Source organism: Triticum dicoccoides, chromosome 5A (genome assembly GCF_002162155.2).
Source record: "Triticum dicoccoides isolate Atlit2015 ecotype Zavitan chromosome 5A, WEW_v2.0, whole genome shotgun sequence".
Taxonomy (NCBI): Eukaryota; Viridiplantae; Streptophyta; class Magnoliopsida; order Poales; family Poaceae; genus Triticum; species Triticum dicoccoides.
In genome coordinates this window covers 224,002,032-224,025,086 of record NC_041388.1, presented here as the reverse complement: position 1 = coordinate 224,025,086, position 23,055 = coordinate 224,002,032, and positions in this window count along the sequence as shown.

Genomic DNA, 23,055 nt, shown 5'->3' with positions numbered 1-23,055 from the left:
TAGGACTCCCTCCTTTCCTAGTTGGAGTAGGAGAAGGGGGGAGGAGGAGGGAGAGAGGAAGGAAAGGGGGGAGCTGCCCCCCTCCTTGTCCAATTCAGACTAGTGGGGGAGGGGGCACGCGACCTGCCCTGGCCGCCCCTCCTCTTCTCCACTAAGGCCCATCTTGGCCTATTAAACCCCAGGGGGGTTTCCGGTAACCCCCGGTACTCCGGTAAAATCCCGATTTCACCCAGAACATTTCCGATATCCAAATATAGGCTTCCAATATATCAATCTTTATGTCTCGACCATTTTGAGACTTCCTCGTCATGTCCGTGATCACATCCGGGACTCTGAACTTCCTTCGGTACATCAAAACACATAAACTCATAATATAATCGTCATCAAACTTTAAGCGTGAGGACCCTACGGGTTCGAGAACTATGTAGACATGACCGAGACACGTCTCCGGCCAATAACCAAAAGCGGAACCTAGATGCTTATATTGGCTCCTACATATTCTACGAAGATCTTTATCGGTCAAACCGCATAACAACATACGTTGTTTCTTTTGTCAACAGTATGTTACTTTCCCGATATTTGATCGTCGGTATCTCAATACCTAGTTCAATCTCGTTACCGGCAAGTCTCTTTCGTTCCGTAACACATCATCCCGCAACTAACTCATTAGTTACAATGCTTGCAAGCCTTAAGTGATGTGTATTACCGAGTGGGCCCAGAGATACCTCTCCGACAATCGGAGTGACAAATCCTAATCTCGAAATACGCCAACCCAACAAGTACCTTCGGAGACACCTGTAGAGCACCTTTATAATCACCCAGTTACGTTGTGACGTTTGGTAGCACACAAAGTGTTCCTCCGGTAAACGGGAGTTGCATAATCTCATAGTCATAGGAACATGTATAAGTCATGAAGAAAGAAATAGCAACAAACTAAACGATCAAGTGCTAAGCTAACGGAATGGGTTAAGTCAATCACATCATTCTCCTAATGATGTGATCTCATTAATCAAATGACAACTCTTTGTCTATGGCTAGGAAACATAACCATCTTTGATCAACGAGCTAGTCAAGTAGAGGCATACTAGTGACACTCTGTTTGTCTATGTATTCACACATGTATCATGTTTCCGGTTAATACAATTCTAGCATGAATAATAAACATTTATCATGATATAAGGAAATAAATAATAACTTTATTATTGCCTCTAGGGCATATTTCCTTCATTTTCCTACCACTCTATCCCTCTAGGAGCATGCGCATAATACTTTGCTTTGATAACTTGTAGATTTTTGCAATAAGTATGTGAGTTCTTTATGACTAATGTTGAGTCCATGGATTATACGCACTCTCACCCTTCCACCATTGCTAGCCTCTCTAGTATCGCGCAACTTTCGCCGGTACCATAAACCCACCATATACCTTCCTCAAAACAGCCACCATACCTACCTATTATGGCATTTCCATAGCGATTCCGAGATATATTGCCATGCAACTTTCCACCATTCCGGAATTATGACATGCTTCATCATTGTCATATTGCTTGCATGATCATGTAGTTGACATCGTATTTGTGGCAAAGCCAGCGTTCATAATTCTTCATACATGTCACTCATGCATCATTGCACATCCCGGTACAATGCCGGAGGCATCCACATAGAGTCATATTTTGTTCTAAGTATTGAGTTGTAATTCTTGAGTTGTAAGTAAATAAAGTGTGATGATCATCATTATTAGAGCATTGTCCCAAGTGAGGAAAGGATGATGGAGACTATGATTCCCCCACAAGTCGGGATGAGACTCCAGATGAAAAAAAGAGGCCAAAGAAAAAAAAGAAAGAAGTCCCAAATAAAAAAATAAAAAAATGAGAGAAAAAGAGAGAAGGGACAATGTTACTATCCTTTTTCCACATTTGTGCTTCAAAGTAGCACCATGTTCTTCATATAAAGAGTCTCCTATGATATCACTTTCATATACTAGTGGGAATTTTTCATTATAGAACTTGGCTTGTATATTCCAATGATGGGCTTCCTCAAAATGCCCTAGGTCTTCGTGAGCAAGCAAGTTGGATGAACACCCACTTAGTTTCTTTTGTTGAGCTTTCATATACTTATAGCTCTAGTGCATCCGTTGCATGGCAATCCCTACTCACTCACATTGATATCAATTAATGGTCATCTCCATAGCCCGTTGATACGCCTAGTTGATGTGAGACTATCTTCTCCTTTTTGTCTTCTCCACAACCACCATTCTATTCCACCATAGTGCTATATCCATGGCTCACACTCATATATTGCGTGAAGATTGAAAAAGTTTGAGAACATCAAAAGTATGAAACAATAGCTTGGCTTGTCATCAGGGTTGTGCATGATTTAAATATTTTGTGTGGTGAAGATAGAGCATAGCCAGACTATATGATTTTGTAGGGATAACTTTCTTTGGCCATGCTATTTTGAGAAAACATAATTGCTTAGTTAGTATGCTTGAAGTATTATTATTTTTATGTCAATATTAAACTTTTATCTTGAATCTTATGGATCCGAACATTCATGCCACAATAAAGAAAAATTACATTGAGAAATATGTTAGGAAGCATTCCACATCAAAAATTCTTATTTTATCATTTACCTACTCGAGGACGAGCAGGAATTAAGCTTGGGGATGCTTGATACGTCTCCAACGTATCTATAATTTTTGATTTCTCCATGCTATTATATTATCTATTTTGGATATTAATGGGCTTTATTTTACACTTTTATATCATTTTTGGGACCAACCTACTAACCGGAGGCCCAGCCCAAATTGTTGTTTTTTCTGCCTATTTTAGGGTTTTGAAGAAAAGGAATATCAAACGGAGTCCAAACAGAATGAAACCTTCGGGAACGTGATTTTCTCAACAAACGTGATCCAGGAGACTTGGAGTGGCCGTCAAGAAACAAGGGAGGAAGGCACGAGGCAGGGGGGCGCGCCTACCCCTCTGGGCACGCCCTCCACCCTCGTGGGCCCTCCATTGCTCCACCGATGTACTTCTAACTCCTATATATATCCACGTACCCCCAAACATCCAGGAGCACCACGAAACCCTAATTCCACCACCGCAACCTTGTGTACTTGAGAGATCCCATCTCGGGGCCTTTTTCGAAGCTCCGCCGGAGGGGGCATTGATCATGGAGGGCCTCTACATCAACCACGTGGCCTCTCCGGTGATGTGAGTAGTTTACTTCAGACCTACGGGTCCATATTTATTAGCTAGATGGCTTCTTCTCTCTCTTTGGATCTCAATACAAAGTTGTCCTCAATTTTCTTAGAGGTCTATCCGATGTAATCTTATTTTGCAGTGTGTTTGTCGAGATCCGATGAATTGTGGGTTTATGATCCAGATTATCTTTGAACAATATTTGATTCTCCTCTGAATTCTTTTATGTATGATTTGTTTATCTTTGCAAGTCTCTTCGAATTATCAGTTTGGTTTGGCCTACTAGATTGATCTTTCTTACAATGGGAGAAGCGCTTAGCTTTGGGTTCAATCTTGCGGTGTTCGGTCCTAGTGACAGAAAGGGAACCGATACGTATTGTATTGTTGCCATCGAGGATAAAAAGATGGGGTTTATATCATATTACATGAGTTTATCCCTCTACATCATGTCATCTTCCTTAAAGCATTACTCTGTTCTCTTGAACTTAATACTCTAGATGCATGCTGGATAGCAGTCGATGTGTGGAGTAATAGTAATAGATGCAGGCAGGAGTCGGTCTACTTGTCTCGGATGTGATGCCTATATACATGATCATACCTAGATATTCTCATAACTATGCTCAATTCTATCAATTGCTCGACAGTAATTCGTTTACCCACCGTAATACTTATCCTCTTGAGAGAAGCCACTAGTGAAACCTATGGCCCGAGGGTCTATCTTTTATCATCTTAATCTTCCAATACTTAGTTATTTCCTTTGCCTTTTATTTTACTTTGCATCTTTATTTATCTTTATCATAAAAATACCAAAAATATTATCTTATCATATCTATCAGATCTCACTCTCTAAGTGACCAAGAAGGGCTTGACAACCCCTTTATCGCGTTGGTTGCGAGGTTCTTATTTATTTGTGTAGGTGCGTGGGACTTGTGCATGATCTCCTACTAGATTGATATCTTGGTTCTCAAAAACTGAGGGAAATACTTATGTTGCTTTACTGCATCACCCTTTCCTCTTCAAGGGAAAACCAACGCAGTGCTCAAGAGGTAGCAACTGCTCAGGTGCGGGTTGGCGAATTCATACCTCTTCGATGAAGGCACAACCGTGTCTTCGTTTGCTTTCCTCTTGGAAGGCTTGCCCGGTGCGGGAGCCGATCTCTTCAAAATCGCCGAGCATCTCCCCTGTGAAGCACGATACAATGCGGTGGGTGAGGTAGAATAAGTGCACTCTTTTAGAGAAGGTATTTCTTAATTATTTACATGTGAAGCAGGAAGAAGGCCAGGATAGTCGGCGGTGATGGCCACTTTTGTGCCGTCATAGCTTGTCTGGTAAAACACTCCCCCCACAAGCACCACGAATATATTCGGATCCTCTTCAAACCTAGGATCTAGCTCCCGGTTGTGGATCTCCGGCTGTGGGGCAGGACTATGGAGTCCTTCGGTGACCTTCCGCCAATGCTGTCATAAACAGACTTAAAATTTATCAAAAGTAATCCGGAAGGGGAATGAGTGGAATAGAGGGGTCAAAGCTTACCCAACTGGGAGGATCATACATAGAATATCCATCTCTGTGCTTAATGCGAAGGAACTCCTCTTCCTCCCCTTTAAACAGCTCGGCCAAGATTTTGGCCAGAGCGGCGGGGGTATCCGGACCTTTTCGGCCATAGCGGGAGGTGTTATCCTCTCCATTATATTGCCACATGGACATCCCTCTGTATTGTAGCGACTGAACCCCACGCACTATGGAGATCGCCATTACCTCGATTATTGTGAGTCTGGACTGAGCGAGCGTCTTTATCTTGCTCATAAGCTGGCAAACTTTTGTGCTATCATCCTCTTCAAGACTCTGAGGACGCCAAATGTGGCATTTCTTTAGCGGAACGCTCGCAAAATTCAGGAAGACCCTTTTGAACTAGGTCGGGAAGCATGACGTCCTCAATATAGAACCATTCATAAGGCCATTCTTCGGATGCCTTCCTTGGTGTGCCGGACAGATATCCGGTATCAGCGACACGCCATACTTTGGCTCCGCCCACTTCAAATATTGACCCCTCATGATTACGCGGGACAAGACAGAACAACTTCCTCCACAACTCAAAATGAGCCTCGATACCCAGGAATAGTTCACATAAAGCGACGTAACCCGCAATGTGCAGAATGGAGGCAGGGGTGAAGTTATGCAGCTGGAGGCCATAGTATTCCAGAAGCCCTCGGAGGAACGGATGGATGGGAAATCCAACGCCCCTTAGCAGGTAGGGGACGAAACATACTCGCTCTCCCCCGGATGGGTTGGGAAGTCCTCTGCCTAAATCTCACCGTTGAAGGAATCTAGCCCCACTCGAACAGGAACTAGATCTGCAGGGGTGGGGGGGGGGGAAGAAGTCCCTGCGTCTACAGCTTCGTCAATTGACTGTGGGACACTGAACACCTCTCCCATTGGCCTTTCTCTGGGCCGGAACGGGTGGAGGAGCTGGGGGCGCTGGCCATGCTGGAATGGTTTCTCCTAAGATGTTTTTGGGGATTTCCTCTGCGTTGTACTGAATGGATCTAGGATCCAATCTCTTTAATAGGTGCTCTTCCTTGCATGGACGGGGTGCTATCTGCAAAAATACCCTGACCTTCCTCCTTCGCTTGACATGTGGGAGGCGAAGTTATTTAACGTGCAGAAGCCAAGGGGAGCGACATTGAGTCGATGGCCGAATACATCACTTGAAGATCATTAAAGGAGGAACCCGCCTTGCAATGCCGAAGACAATTTGTGTGCCGAACACCTCACTATTGAAGACTGGTTCAGGGGCTACTGAGGGAGTCCTGGACTAAGGGGTCCTCGGGCGTCTGGCCTGTTTTCTATTGGGCTGGACTGATGGGCTGTGAAGACATGAAGGCCGAAGACTGTACCTGTGTCCGGATTGGACTCTCCATGGCGTGGAAGGCAAGCTTGGCAACCGACTATGAAGATTCCTTGTTATGTAACCGACTCTATGTAACCCTAGATTCCCCATTTCTAGGGTTTAGCCAATACGATCTCGTGGTAGATCAACTCTTGTAACACCCATATTCATCAAGATCAATCAAGCAGGACGTAGGGTATTACCTCCATAGAGAGGGCCCGAACCTGGGTAAACATCATGTCCCCCGTCTCCTATTACCATCGATCCTAGACGCACAGTTCGGGACCCCCTACCCGAGATCCGCCGGTTTTGACACTGACAGAGGCCCAAGCCCAGAGGCGGCTTAAGGCCCGTAAGTATAAACCGCCATGTATGAATAGACTTATAATGTAAGGCATGTAAGATTCGTCACCGAGCCGGACATGTTGTATGAGCTGAGTGGGACTATATATGCCACAGGGTGTCAACCCGTGTATATAAGGGGACGACCCGGCAATGGCTTATGGAAAGAAACAACAGATCGAGAGCCAGGTTAAGCGTATTCGCTCCCTGGTCATCAATACCCTAGCAATATCACCTCAAACTGGATTAGGCCTTTACCTTCATCGCAAGGGGCTGAACTAGTATAAACTCCTCGCGTCCTTTGTCCCGTTTAACCCCTTTAAGGTTCCTAGTTGCGATGGCTCAATGATTAAGTCCTTTCACTAGGACATCTGCCGTGACAATTCCACGACAGTTGGCGCCCACCGTGGGCCCTGCGCATGGTGGATTTGAGTTCTTGAAGGGCAACTTCGAAGGGCTCAAGGGATACATTGTGGGCCGGATGTCAGGACCCCGATTCCAAGTCACATCGATCTAGCCGGTAACACCTCATATCACTTTGCGGCCTCACGCACAGTATTCCACGGGTGTCGCCTTACCATGGCTCGGGACCGTTTGTGCCTTTTGGCTCACGTATATGATAGTGTCGCTAGCATCCATATGACAGAGAACCCGGGCCGACATGGCTAGTCGTGAACCCAAAGCGGCACTAACCTATGGGGACAGGCATACATGAATCACATCGAGCATGTAGGTCAGCGGCGTGTGAATCCGGGCTGTAGCACTGGGCTAACAGGACTCTGGGAACCTGGGCTGTAGCAGGCTAGGCAGGACTCCAGATGTCACCGCGTGACATTTCCCCGAAGGGACAGACACAGGAACGAAGTGAAACACATGCCGGCCAGTCAAGTGTCCTGACCAGTAGTGCTGGGCTAACAGGACTCCGGTGAACCGGGCTGTAGCGGACTACTATGGATCATGGAAGCACTAGACTACATTTCCCCATAAGAGAGGCTGCCAAGGATAAACAACTAGATTGTCGGATCCCACACATACCAAGCATTTCAATCATACACACAATATGCAAGATATGTGTAAATACAACATGGCATCACAACATAACTCTACGACTCAAGTATTTATTCATTAGGCTCTGAGGAGCGAGATATTACACACATGGGTCTCATGACCCATCACTTAGAGCATACAATCAAAGCACATGCGGAAGCTTAACATGTCTGAGTACAAACATCTACAAATGAAAAAGGCTAAGAAGCCTGACTATCTACCAGATCGTGCCGAGGGCACAAGATCGTAGCTGAGGTATCAAGAAAAACGTCGAAGTCAACACGGAACTACTAGAGAGACTGACGTCTCTCTGCAAAACATAAAATAAGCAAACGTTAGTACAAATGTAGCCAGCAAGACTTACATCAGAACTATCTACATATGCATCGGTATCAATAAAGGGTGTGGTGGAGTTTAACTGCAGCAAGCCAGCTTTGACTCAGTGGCTAACCTGAACTACGATTGCAAGCAACTCTTTTGAGGTGGCGCACACGAGTCCACATATTCACCATTCAATACACCATTATGGATCCGCTCCCGTCTCCCTATGAGAAGGCCATCCATAGCACTCACACTTATCTTGCGAGTTTTAGAGTATCCACTTTCACTTGTCTATGAACTATGCAAGGGGTCCAATTTTCCATATCCGAGGAATCCGGCTATTCGAATAGATAATGATAACCCTGCAGGGGTGTACTTCTTCACACATGCTCCCACCACTTACTGTCGTTTACGCGACATGTACTCGGCAACCTTGAAGCGGAAGCCCAACGAGGGTGTCGGCCACGGCCTACCTAAACACTCAAGTCTCTAGTCCAGGTTTATCGCCTATCCAGGTTCCATCCGCAGGGAGTCCGGCCGAGGTTTCCACATACGGCCCCAAACGATGTGAACAGGGTTCTCGAGACACCAAACGGGCGCCCGGTACACCGTGCCACGGTGTATCTACCGCATCATAGCCCACCCCTAGGGTCAGCACTACGCACGGCCGCCAACACATAACCTACAAACACCAGAAACTAGTTGCAACTCCTGGACAGAGTACTAGGGTGATTAAGAAGCCGAGAGGGTCAATTAAGGATCCCAATGAGTGGTAGTAGTTGTTCATGGATCACAAACACAGAACTCAGTTCCTAAGAACGGTTTCAATGAGACAACCCACCATGTACTCCTACATGGCCTCTCACCGCTACCTTTACCAAATCGTGTTCACACACTTAGCTCACACATAGTAGGACATGTTCATCATCATTCCAATTCATTCCCGATGAATCAGACCCTACACAACTCTATGCAATAGCAGGCATGACAAACAAGCGTGAATGAGTAGGCACATCAGGGCTCAAACAACTCCTACTCATGCTAGTGGGTTTCATCTATTTACTGTGGCAATGACAAGTCATGCAGAGGAAAGAGGTTCAACTACCGCAGCATGTAAGAGTTGAATCGTTGTTGTCCTAATGCAGTAAAAGAGAGTAGGAGCGAGAGAGTGGGATTGTATCGGAATGAACAAGGGGGTTTTGCTTGCTTGGCACTTCCGAAGATAGTATATCTCTTCGTCAGTGTCATCGAACTCATCGTCGGAACCACGTCCATCGAGAGGGGACAAATACCGGCAACAGAGAAGGAAAACACAATCAATGCAATGCACAATATGATGCATGATCATGGCATGCAATATGCTGTGTTTTGAGCTAATGCAACTAGCAACATGTTAAATGGAGTTGGTTTGAACCTTAGGTTCAAATTCAAACTCCATATGTGAGGGTTTAAATGCCATTTATATGATTTGGCCTAAACAGCAGCCATAAGTTGTTCTAACATGCATGAAAATGGTACAGGTGGATAGATTGGATTTTTCTGATAATTTTTCATATATAATTTATTTCATTCTGAGTTATAGATTATTTTCTATGATTTTTCAATGTTATGGATATTTTCTGGAATTTACTGATTATTAATAAATCCAGAAAATGTATTACTGCATCAGCATTGGGTCATGCTGATGTCAGCAGGTCAACAGGAGCCGTCTAGGTCAAACCTGACCAGTGGGGCCCACTGGTCAGTGACCCAGTGCTGCCTAGGTCACAGACAAGTGGGGTCGGGTCAAGGGCCACGTCAGCAAGTCAACACTGACATGTGGGGCCACTATTGTTAGTTTAAGCTAAACAGAGAAATAAACTATGGTTAACTAAAACGTGGGGCCCAGGTGTCAGTGACTCAGGGGGCGTTAATCAGCAGGGTCATTAGTAGCTAATGACGGGCCACGTCATCTCACCGGAGTTCAACGCCGGCGAGCACACATACGCGGCGGCGACGATCGAAATGGCTGCTCCGGCAACCAAAACGATGGCCGAGCCCACCTACGAGGAGCTGGGGCTCGTGCGCATCCAACTGTGGCAGGGGGATGGCGCAAGGTGACCGGAGTTGGGCACGGCGTCAACCTCGGCGGCGGCTGGAGCTACGGCATCGAGCGGAACGGGGCTGCGGAGCACGACAGGAGGAGTTGGGTGATGTGTTCGGCTCCTGGGAGCTCGGTGAGCACGGCGACACGCTCAGGCGCGAGCTATGTCATCAGTAGCCGCGGTGGCGACGAAGCGCAACGGCGGCGAGCTTCGGTGACGGTGGGGAATGGCTCTATGTCATGCAAACGAGACGGAGAAGAGGGGGGTTTGGGGAAGGAGCTCACGGTGGTTGCAGTACGTGTCTCAGCGGGCTCGGGGAAGGGTTGGTGACGGCGTGCGGTCATCGGCGATCTCGGTGGCCGAGAGGTTGAAGACGACGCCATGGTCGTGGTGCGGTGCATCTGGCATCCTGCGGGTCGTCCAGGAGGCGTAGGCGACGGTGGCGGAGCTTCCACGCAACACGGGAAGGCGAGAGGGGGTCGGGGAGTGTGGTGGTTCGCGGCAGTGCTACCATGGCCGCGTCGGCCGTCGTGGGGGAGAGCGAGGGAGAGGAGGGGATGGACACAAGAGAGAGGAAGGGGGGCCCGGGGAAGTGCGTGGCGTCTCCTGGGCGTTGAGGAGGAGCCAGGCAGGCTGGGAGGGAGAGGTGGCCAGGGCACGTGCCCACGTGCGGCGACCACACGCCCTCCTGCCTACTGGCAGGAGGTTGAAGACGGTGGGGGCACCTGCTGGGCTGGGCCAACAGTGCTGGGCCACAGCTGGGCCGCCAGGTAGGTTAGGTAGGTGGCCTAGTGGCCTTCTCTCCCTCTCTTTTATTATTTGTTTCAGTTTTTCTAATTTCTGCTACTGTTTTGCAAATAAAATACTAACCAAAACACTTTGGTTAATTCTGTAAATTTTTGTGAGGAATATTTGAATTATTTCCAAACCACACAACAAATTTCAGAATATTTGGAGCAACCAATATTTAATGGTAAATTTTAAACTCCAACTCAAATACCATAATGATTTAATTCAATGACCAAAATGTCCTGGAAAAATATGCATCATCTCTGGTAGAGGCTTTCACCTTTTTCCATAAATCATGAACATTTTAAAAGGATATTTTTGAGGTCATTGAAAATATTTTGGTTGAACCTATTTCAATTGCATTTGTGCTAGGGTTTATCAATCCCTAATTCAAATTTCCGAAATTTAAACATGATGACATGAATGCTTTCATGCAACTAGTTACAAGCAAATCTAGGGCCGTGACACCGGATGACCAAGAGTCATCACGGCAAGCTCTACATCGACGACGCTGGCTGTGGCCCCGACGCCAGCTCAATTGAGTATGGGTACCGGGTCCCCTTCAGCGGAATACACGTCTTCATCGGCCAGATCAGTGAGCCGGGCCCTGAGCCGGACATCTGCACCGACATCATCGAGATGGCTCTGCGCGCGAGACCCGCCCGGACTCAGCCTGCCATGAAGCGTGCCTTCGTGGGATGCATCCATGGAGGAGAATTTTCTGAAGGATCTGTGTCTGGCAGTGAGACGGCCATATGCTCTGACGGTGGATCGTCCACAGGTGAGACGGTTTCATTATTTCAATTGCAAGACTGTGGGCTTGGGGGCTGTTCCGATGGCAGCAGTATTCCCGACCCCTTTGAGCCGCCAAGCAGGCAGGGATCTTCATGACTGGCACGCAGTGATAACCCACAAGTATAGGGGATCACAACAGTTTTTGAGGGTAAAGTATTCAACCCAAATTTATTGATTCGACACAAGGGCAGCCAAAGAATACTCTCAAGTATTAGCAGCTGAGTTGTCAATTCAACCACACCTGAAAACTTAATATCTGCAGCAAAGTATTTAGTAGCAAAGTAATATGATAGTAGTGGTAACGGTAGCAAAAGGTAATAGTAGTAAAAGTGATGTTTTTGGTATTTTGTAGTGATGATAGCAATAGCAACAGGAAAATAAATAAGCAAAGAACAATATGCGGAAAGCTCGTAGGCAATGGATCGGTGATGGAGAATTATGCCGGATGCGGTTCATCATGTAACAGTCACAACCTAGGGTGACACAGAACTAGCTCCAGTTCATCAATATAATGTAGGCATGTATTTTGAATATAGTCATACGTGCTTATGGAAAAGAACTTGCATGACATCTTTTGTCCTACCCTCCCGTGGCAGCGAGGTCCTTATGGAAACAAAGGGATATTAAGGCCTCCTTTTAATAGAGCACCGGAACAAAGCATTAGCACATAGTGAATACATGAACTCCTCAAACTACGGTCATCACCGGTAAGTATCCCGATTATTGTCACTTCGGGGTTAACGGATCATAACACATAATAGGTGACTATAGACTTGCAAGATAGGATCAAGAACACACATATATTGATGAAAACATTATAGGTTCAGATCTGAAATCATGGCACTCGGGCCCTAGTGACAAGCATTAAGCATAGCAAAGTCATAGCAACATCAATCTCAGAACATAGTGGATACTAGGGATCAAAGCCTAACAAAACTAACTCGATTACATGATAGATCCCATCCAACCCATCACCGTCCAGCAAGCCTACAATGGAATTACTCACGCACGGCGATGAGCATCATGAAATTGGTGATGGAGGATGGTTGATGATGACGATGGTGACAGATTCCCCTCTTCGGAGCCCCGAATGGACTCCAGATTAGCCCTCCCGAGAGGTTTTAGGGCTTGGCGGTGGCTCCATATCGTAAAACGTGATGAATTCTTCTCTCTGATTTTCTCTCTCCCTGAAACACAATATATAGAGTTGGAGTTGGAGTCGGAGGAGCTCCAGGGGGCCCATGGGGTAGGGGGCACCCTAGGGGGGCAGGCGCGCCCCCACCCTCGTGGACAGGTGGTGGGCCCCCTGGCCTTCATCTTTTGCAGGTATTTTTTATATTTTCCAAAAAGTTGCTCCGTGAAGTTTCAGGTCATTCCGAGAACGTTTGTTTCTGCACATAAATAACACCATGGTAATTCTGCTGAAAACAGCGTCAGTCCGGGTTAGTTCCATTCAAATCATGCAAGTTAGAGTCCAAAACAAGGGCAAAAGTGTTTGTAAAAGTAGATACGACGGAGACGTATCAACTCCCCCAAGATTAAACCTTTGCTTGTCCTCAAGCAATTCAGTTGACAAACTGAAAGTGATAAAGAAAAACTTTTACAAACTCTGTTTGCTCTTGTTGTTGTAAATATGTAAAGCGAGCATTCAAGTTTTCAGCAAAGATTATAACTAACCACATTCACAATAACTCTTAGGTCTCAAGTTTACTCATATCAATAGCATAATCAACTAGCGAGCAATAATAATAAATCTCGGATGATAGCAGTTTCTCAAAACAATCGTAATATGATATAACAAGATTGTATCTCGCTAGGCCTTTCTGAGACCGCAAAACATAAATGCAGAGCACCTTTAAAGACCAAGGACTGACTAGACATTGTAATTCATGGTAAAAGAGATCCAGTCAAGTCATACCCAATGTAACTAAATATAATGAATGCAAATGATAGCAGTGCTCTCCAACTGATGCTTTTTAATAAGAGGATGATGACTCAGCATAAAAGTAAATAGACATGCCATTCGCAGAGGGAAGCAGGGATTTGTAGAGGTGCCAGAGCTTGGTTTTGAAACAGAGGTGAATAATATTTTGAGCGGTATACTTTCATTGTCAACATAATAACCAAGAGATGGCGATATCTTCCATGCTACGCACATTATAGGCGGTTCCCAAACAGAATGGTAAAGTTTATACTCCCCCTTCCACCAACAAGCATCAATCCATGGCTTGCTCGAAACAATGAGTTCCTCCAACTAACAAGAGTGCCAGGGGTATTTTTTTTGCAATTATTTTGATTTAGTTTGCTTAAAGCATGGGACTGGGCATCCCGGTGACCAGCCACTTTCTCGTGAGTGAGGAGCGGACTCCACTGCTCTTGAGAATAACCCGCCTAACATGGAAGATACAGACAGCCCTAGTTGATACATGAGCTATTCGAGCATACAAAACATGATATTTATTTGAAGGTTTAGAGTTTGGCACATACAAATTTACTTGGAACGGCAGGTAGATACCATATATAGGTAGGTATAGTGGACTCATGTGGAATAACTTTGGGGTTTAAAGGGATTGGATGCACAAGCAGTATTCACACTTAGTACAGGTGAAGGCTAACAAAAGACTGGGAAGCGACCAGCTAGAGAGCGACAACAATCATGAACATGCATTAAAATTAATCAACACCGAATGCAAGCATGAGTAGGATATAATCCACCATGAACATAAATATCGTGAAGGATATGTTGATTTTGTTTCAACTACATGCGTGAACATGCGCCAAGTCAAGCCACTTAAATCATTCAGAGGAGGATACCACCCTATAATACCACATCACAACCATTTTAATAGCATGTTGGCACGCAAGGTAAACCATTATAAACCATAGCTAATCAAGCATGGCACAAGAAACTATGATCTCTAGTTGTCATTGCAAACATGTTTATTCATAATAGGCTGAATCAGGAACGATGAACTAATCATATTTACAAAAACAAAAGAGGTCGAGTTCATACCAGCTTTTCTCATCTCAGCCAGTCCATCATATATTATCATAATTGCATTTCACTTGCACGACTGAACGATGTGAATATTAATAATAGTGCATGTGCATTGGACTAAGCTGGAATCTACAAGCATTCAATAAAGAGGAGAAGACAAGGCAATATGGGCTCTTTTGTCAGATCAACAATTATGCATACAAGAGCCACTTCAACAATTTAATTAAGGTCTTCTCCTATCGACCCCCAAGGAAAAGAAAAGAAATAAAACTATTTACATGGGAGATCTCCCAACAAGTAAAAGAAGAACAGGAAATCTTTTTGGGTTTTCTTTTTAATTACTACTACAAGCATGGAAAGTAAACTAATTAAAAGCTACAACTAATTTTTTTGGGTTTTTCTTAAGGTTTATTAAACACACAAGAAGAAAGCATAAAAAGGGAAATAAACTAGCATGGATGATACAATGAAAAAGTATGAGCACCGACATCTGGCAATAAGTGTGTGAACATGAATATAATGTCGGTGAGAAATACGTACTCCCCCAAGCTTAGGCTTTTGGCCTAAGTTGGTCTATGGCCACGGCTGGCCTGGCGGATATCCATAATAATAGTTGGGGTCGTACTGAGATGCAGCGGCTATCGCCTCCTGAGCTGCAGCGTCGCGACGAGCGGCCTCCGCCCTCCTCTCGTACTCATCTACCTCCTCTCTGGTAATAATATCCTCCTTTTGCGTGAATATGAAAATTCAAACCTCCTCACAAAGGAACTAGTGAGCTGGTGATACTGGCTGCACTTCTCTTCCTCGAAGCTCACAAGATCAGTGTTACACAAATATGCGTTAAATTCTTCCTTAATTCCCGCTCGATCCATAAAGTTCTCAGAAGGCCTTTCACAAGGATGCACTGGAGCGTCTCTTGGTGGCTCATCATCAGCATCACACATTGCAAGCCTGGGTCCTTGCTTCCTTGAAGAACCACCTTGGAACATTTTCCTAAGCATATTTCTTCCTCTGAAAAATTCTGAATTTTTTTAGTAACTTCAAAATAAAGGTAAACCAAACTCAATAATATTGATAGCAACTACTCCTACAAGTGCCTAGGGCCTATATCATGCATCAAAACTACTTTTGACCATATAAATTTGACATGCAAGCTCAAGAACAGGGTCACCTAAGCAGCAAAAATTTGCAATGAATAAAGCACTATAACAAAAACTAATTGGACCAATGGAGGAGTCACATACCAAGGAACAATCTCCCCAAGCAGTTTTGTGAGAGGTGCTTTGAGCAAGGAGATCGAAAATGGCAGCAAAACGAGCTTGGACTCGGGTTTGAGCTGGTTATTCGTGTTTGGGGGAGGAAGAAGGAATGTGTGGGTGAAAGGATAAGTGGAGGAGGGCCACCATGGGCCCACAAGGCAGGGGGCACGCCCAAGGGGGGTAGGGCGAGCCCTCCACCCTCGTGGGCAGGTGGGTGACCCCCCTGCTGTGTTATCAGTGCCAAATATTCTCAAATATTCTAGAAAAAATCATATTTAAATTTCAGGGCATTTGGAGAACTTTTATTTTCGGGGTATTTTTATATTGCACGGATAATCAGATAACAGACAGAAAAATACTATTTTTATTTTATTTAAAATAAATAACAGAAAGTAAAAGTGGGATACAGAAGGTTGTGCCTTCTAGTTTCATCCAGCTCATTCTCATCAAAAGGAATCCACTAACAAGGTTGATCAGGTCTTGTTAACAAACTCATTCCGAATAACATGGAACCGGAGAAATTTTGAATAACACTATGTTACCTCAACAGGGATATGCACATCCCGTATAATAAGAATATCATATTTCTTCTTGACAGTAGGAAGAGGAAATTCAAACCAAATATAATCGATGGAATTTTTCCAATAGAATTGATACTGTGGACTTGGGATTGTTTCCTCGGAAAGTGTACCGACATGAAAAGTGACATTTCCTTTAGTGCAATCAATAACAGCCCCTGCAGTGTTTAAAAAAGGTCTTCCAAGAATAATAGACATACTATCGTCCTCGGGAATATCAAGAATAACAAAGTCCGTTAAAATAGTAACGTTTGCAACTACAACAGGCACATCTTCACAAATGCCGACAGGTATAGCAGTTGATTTATCAGCCATTTGCAAAGATATTTCAGTAGGTGTCCACTTATTCAAATCAAGTCTACGATATATAGAGAGAGGCATAACACTAACACCGGCTCCAAGATCACATAAAGCAGTTTTAACATAGTTTCTTTTAATGGAGCATGGTATAGTTGGTACACCGGGATCTCCAAGTTTCTTTGGTATTCCACCCTTAAAAGTATAATTAGCAAGCATGGTGGAAATTTTAGCTTCCGGTATCTTTCTTTTATTTGTAACAATTTCTTTCATATACTTAGCATAAGGATTCATTTTGAGCATATCAGTTAATCGCATACGCAAAAAGATAGGTCTAATCGTTTCAGCAAAGCGCTCAAAATCCTCATCATCCTTTTTCTTGGATGGTTTGGGAGGAAAAGGCATGGGTTTCTAAACCCAAGGCTCTGTTTCTTTACCATGTTTCCTAGAAACAAAGTCTTTCTTATCATAACGTTGATTCTTTGATTGTGGGTTATCAAGATCAACAGCAGGTTCAATTTCTACATCATTATCATTACTAGGTTGAGCATCATCATGAACATTATCATTAACATTATCAATAGTTTTAGGTTCATTACCAGATTGTGTTTCAGCATCAGAGATAGAAATATCATTTAGATTCTCAGGTGTTTCAATAATAGTTTTACTAGAAGCATGCAAAGTCCTATCACTTTTCATTTTCTTCCTTTTATAAGGACTAGGTGCATCTACATTATTTCTCTGAGAATCTTGCTCAATTCTCTTAGGGTGGCCTTCAGGATACAAAGGTTCCTGAGTCATTTTACCAGTTCTAGTAGCCACTCTAACAGCATTATCATTATTCTTACTATTAAATTCATTGAGCAAATCATTTTGAGCTTTAAGTACTTGTTCTACTTGAGTGGTAACCATAGAAGCATGTTTACTAATAAGTTTAAGTTCACGTTTGACATTAACCATATAATCACCCAAGTGTTCAAGCATATTTGAATTGTATTTCAATTGTCTACCAAAATAAGCATTAAAGTCTTCTTGCTTAGCCATAAATTTATCAAACTCATCTAAGCATGGGCTAGCAAACTTAGTAAATGGGATTTCAGCTTTATCATATCTATAGAGAGAATTTACCTTTACTACCTGTGTCGGGTTATCAAGACCATGAGTTTCTTCAATAGGCAATGGATTAAGATCATATGTTTCTTCAGCATGTGGTAAATTAAGACCATGTATTTCTTCAATAGGAGGTAAATTCTTAACATCTTCAGCTTTAATACCTTTTTCTTTCATAGATTTTTTGCCTCTTGCATATCTTCAGGACTGAGAAATAGAATACCGTTCTTCTTCGGAGTTGGTTTAGGAATAGGCTCAGGAATTGGCTCCGGAGGTGACCAATTATTTTCATTTGTCAACATATTATTCAATAGAATTTCAGCTTCATCTGGTGTTCTTTCCCTGAAAACAGAACCAGCACAACTATCCAGGTAACCTCTGAAGGCATCGGTTAGTCCATTATAAAAGATATCAAGTATTTCATTTTTCTTAAGAGGATGATTAGGCAAAGCATTAAGTAATTGGAGAAGCCTCCCCCAAGCTTGTGGGAGACTCTCTTCTTCAATTTGCACAAAATTATATATATCCCTTAAAGCAGCTTGTTTCTTATGAGCAGGTAAATATTTAGCAGAGAAGTAATAAATCATATCCTGGGGACTACGCACACAACTAGGATCAAGAGAATTAAACCATATCTTAGCATCACCCTTTAATGAGAACGGAAATATTTTAAGGATATAAAAGTAACGAGTTCTCTCATCAGTAGTGAATAGGGTGGATATATCATTTAATTTAGTAAGATGTGCCACAACAATTTCAGATTCATAACCATGAAAAGAATCAGATTCAACCAAAGTAATTATATCAGGATCAACAGAGAATTCATAATCCTCATCAGTAACACAGATAGGTGAAGTAGAAAAAGCAGGGTCAGGTTTCATCCTAGCATTTAGAGATTGCTTATTCCATTTAGCTAATAACCTCTTGAGTTCGTATCTATCTTTGCAAGCTAAAATAGCTAAAGAAGCTTCTTTATCAAAAACATAACCCTCAAGAATAATAGGCAAGTCTTCATCATCAATTTCATCAGTATTATCAGATTCAATATTTTCAATCTCTCTATCCCTAGCAAGTTGTTCATCAAGAAATTCGCCAAGTGGCACAGTAGTATCAAGCATAGAAGTAGTTTCATCATAAGTATCATGTATAGCAGAAGTGGCATCATCAATAACATGCGACATATCAGAACGAATAGCAGAAGCAGGTTTAGGTGTCGCAAGCTTACTCAAAACAGAAGGTGAATCAAGTGCAAAGCTAGATGGCAGTTCTTTACCCCCCCCCCCCTCGTAGTTGAGGGATAAACCTTGGTTTTTGGATCTCTCAAGTTCTTCATAATGATAAGCAGATATAAATCCCAAGTGACTCAAAGAATAGAGCTATGCTCCCCGGCAACTGCGCCAAAAAATAGTCTAGATAACCCACAAGTATAGGGGATCACAACAGTTTTCGAGGGTAAAGTATTCAACCCAAATTTATTGATTCAACACAAGGGGAGCCAAAGAATACTCTCAAGTATTAGCAGCTGAGTTGTCAATTCAACCACACCTGGAAACTTAATATCTGCAGCAAAGTATTTAGTAGCAAAGTAATATGATAGTAGTGGTAACGGTAGCAAAAGGTAACAGTAGTAAAAGTGATGTTTTTGGTATTTTGTAGTGATGATAGCAATAGCAACGGGAAAATAAATAAGCGAAGAACAATATGCGGAAAGCTCGTAGGCAATGGATCGGTGATGGAGAATTATGCCAGATGCGGTTCATCATGTAACAGTCATAACCTAGGGTGACACAGAACTAGCTCCAGTTCATCAATGTAATGTAGGCATGTATTCCGAATATAGTCATACGTGCTTATGGAAAAGAACTTGCATGACATCTTTTGTCCTACCCTCCCGTAGCAGCAGGGTCCTTATGGAAACTAAGGGATATTAAGGCCTCCTTTTAATAGAGTACCAAAACAAAGCATTAACACATAGTGAATACATGAACACCTCAAACTACGGTCATCGCCGGTAAGTATCCCGATTATTGTCACTTCGGGGTTAACGGATCATAACACATAATAGGTGACTATAGACTTGCAAGATAGGATCAAGAACACTCATATATTGACGAAAACATAATAGGTTCAGATCTGAAATCATGGCACTCGGGCCCTAGTGACAAGCATTAAACATAGCAAAGTCATAGCAACATCAATCTCAGAACATAGTGGATACTAGGGATCAAACCCTAACAAAACTAACTCGATTACATGATAGATCCCATCCAACCCATCACCATCCAGCAAGCCTACAATGGAATTACTCACGCACAGCGGTGAGCATCATGAAATTGGTGATGGAGGATGGTTGATGATGACGATGGTGACGGATTCCCCTCTCCGGAGCCCCGAACAGACTCCAGATCAGCCCTCCCGAGAGGTTTTAGGGCTTGGCGGTGGCTCCATATCGTAAAACGCGATGAATTCTTCTCTCTGATTTTTTTTCTCCCCGAAACACAATATATAGAGTTGGATTTGGAGTCGGAGGAGCTCTAGGGGGCCCACGAGTTAGGGGGCACGCCCTAGGGGGGCAGGCGTGCCCCCACCCTCGTGGACACGTGGTGGGCCCCCTAGCCTACATCTTTTGCAGGTATTTTTTATATTTTCCAAAAAGTTGCTCCGTGAAGTTTCAGGTTATTCCGAGAACGTTTGTTTCTGCACATAAATAACACCATGGTAATTCTGCTGAAAACAATGTCAGTTCGGGTTAGTTCCATTCAAATCATGCAAGTTAGAGTCCAAAACAAGGGCAAAAGTGTTTGGAAAAGTAGATACGACGGAGATGTATCGCAGCCCGTTCAAAACTCTACCGCTGCGGCAGCGATAACCTCTGGGTCAGCGGCGGCCGAGGCAGGAGGCCCTGCGCGCCCGCCGGCTCGGGTACTGATGGATCTCATGGATAGGATGACAGCCCTGTTAACTGCCGTGGTTAACCCGATGGATCAGGCTCAGCACAATGCAGAAGTGGCACGGTTACGTGAGGAGGTAGCACAAGCCAAGGAAAACCTAGCAGTGGAGGATGTCAAGATGGCCGCGGAGCGGGCGGCTTTGGACGCTCGAGCTCAACAGATTCAATCAAAGGCTTTCCAGCTTACGATGGATCTGAATGCATCAAATCAGGTCATGAGGAGAAGACACCAGAAGGCTTAGTCCCGTCCGCCTCTGACCTATGATCCTAGAAACCTCTTCCGCACACCCGGTGCAGGCCCCAGTAACCCGCCGGAGGTAAACCGGGTGGCAACGCCCAGGGCTGGGGCACCGGTTCAGCCACGGGTGATGGAACGTCCTCGCATGAATAGTGCTCCACCTACTTATGTACCAACACCACCGGGTCACTATTCTAACCCTTTGGAGAACATGATCGCTGCGGCAACGCGATTGGCGGCTCTCACAGCGGAGGGTGACTCTCCGACGGTGATTGAAATCCGAAGGGTCGGAGAACTTCTTCAGATGGCTCTGGCGCAGCAGGAGGCATATTCTTATAGTCGAGACAAGATTCATTCGACCCCTCACCCAAGCCGGAGCCCGAGTTATAGCAGGCACATAGATTCAGCAGCCGTTTCAAGCAATGCCCGGCGCAGTGACCAGCCGTGCGGGCATGACCCGACACGTGATGGAGCTCCTAACTTGGTTGACCAGGACAGCATCCGCCAAGAGGTTGAGCGGGTGGCTCAACAAGTAGCTGAGCAGGCGGCTCAGCGGGCGGCTCATCAGTCTTTTCCAGTTCATCCGACAACCTCTATTGAGGCAGGCGTGGCCACAAGGACTAGAGGTGTCCCTTGCTTGGTACCGGCTCTGCATAATGAGCGTTTGCCCAAGGATTTCAAGGGGCCTCGAAAGGTGCCTAACTACACGGCCGATTTACAGCCAGAGGCATGGATTCAAAGCTATGAGATGGCCATGGAGCTACTGGAGGTCAGTGACGCGGCAATGGCTAAGTACTTCACCATGATGTTGGATGGAACGGCTCGCACTTGGTTGAAGGGGCTGCCACCCAATTCCATCGGTTCATGGGCAGAATTAAAAGCCCGGTTTATTCAGAATTTCAAAGACACATGCAAGCAGCCAATGTCAATTGTGGATTTGACTAATTGTAAACAAGAGGAGGGTGAGTCCACGACCCATTGGGTGCGCCGGGTCAAAGCCATAATACATTCATCTGATAAGATGGATGCCGGCTCTGCATTCTTAATGTTGGAGAAAAAATGCCATTTTACACCTCTGAAACAAAAGCTGGGACGGCTCAAGCGCGATTGTAATGACATGGGCCAGCTAATGGCGGCTCTAGTCAAGTAGGCCAATTCTGATAGTACCCAGGATCCCGAGTCTGATGATGAGAAGACAGGGAAAGGGAAGAAGAACAGCAATGCCAAGGGTCATCAGCATAACCCCGCGAATCAAGGAGGCAACAATAAGCGTAAGGCTGATGGCAGCTCGGAGTTTGTGGCTAACACCAATGCACAGGGCAACAATCAGCGACGTAAGGGGAGATCACCTCCTCGGTCCGGCGGGTCAGGTCCCACTCTTGAGTAGCTGTTAAACGAGCCCTTTTGATACGGGACGCCTCGGAAATGATTTTTCACGGTGCCAAAGAACTCACAAGGAGCAGCAACAAACTCACTCGAAACTTGTTTCAACAAACTTTGTTTCTCTCAAGTGGCAAGAATAAGAGGAAACACTCTCAGATAAATTGCAACGGATAACTAGCTTGGTTTACAAGGATGCAACCCAAACCATGAAGCTTGTGAACCTATGAAGAATCACAAGATGGAACCACAAGGATCCTATATGAATTGAGGACAGGCCCTCCTATCCACACACACGAGCTAACACTCAACGATACTAGTGCTCACAGCAACACAACCTCACCGGCTGTCTACAAACATAAACTCAGAAATCTCATCCCCCCTTCACATGGAACAGTTGGGGAGTATTTATACTAGAAGCACCCACTAGTTAGGTGTGAAAACAACACAAAATGAAGTGCAAATTCGTGAGCCCCAAGCTGTAGCAGGAGCAAACTTGTTGAGCCTTACGCTGTAATAAATTCCTGGACAGCTTGCATGGAAACTTGCACAACTATTGACTCAAGACCTCAAATGATGCACCATTTTTTGAATGAAATCTGACTTCAAAGACCATCTTTTCTGGCCTCTATAAAGTGCTAGAGACTTCCAGAATTAATTAGGTTTAGGTTGGAAGTTGCAGCTGGAAACCTAATGTGTCATTTCTCCCAAAATAAGCACCGGAAGCTTCCCAACTAAGATAATGGTTTTGCCCTTGTCTTCCTTTGGATGCTCTAATGG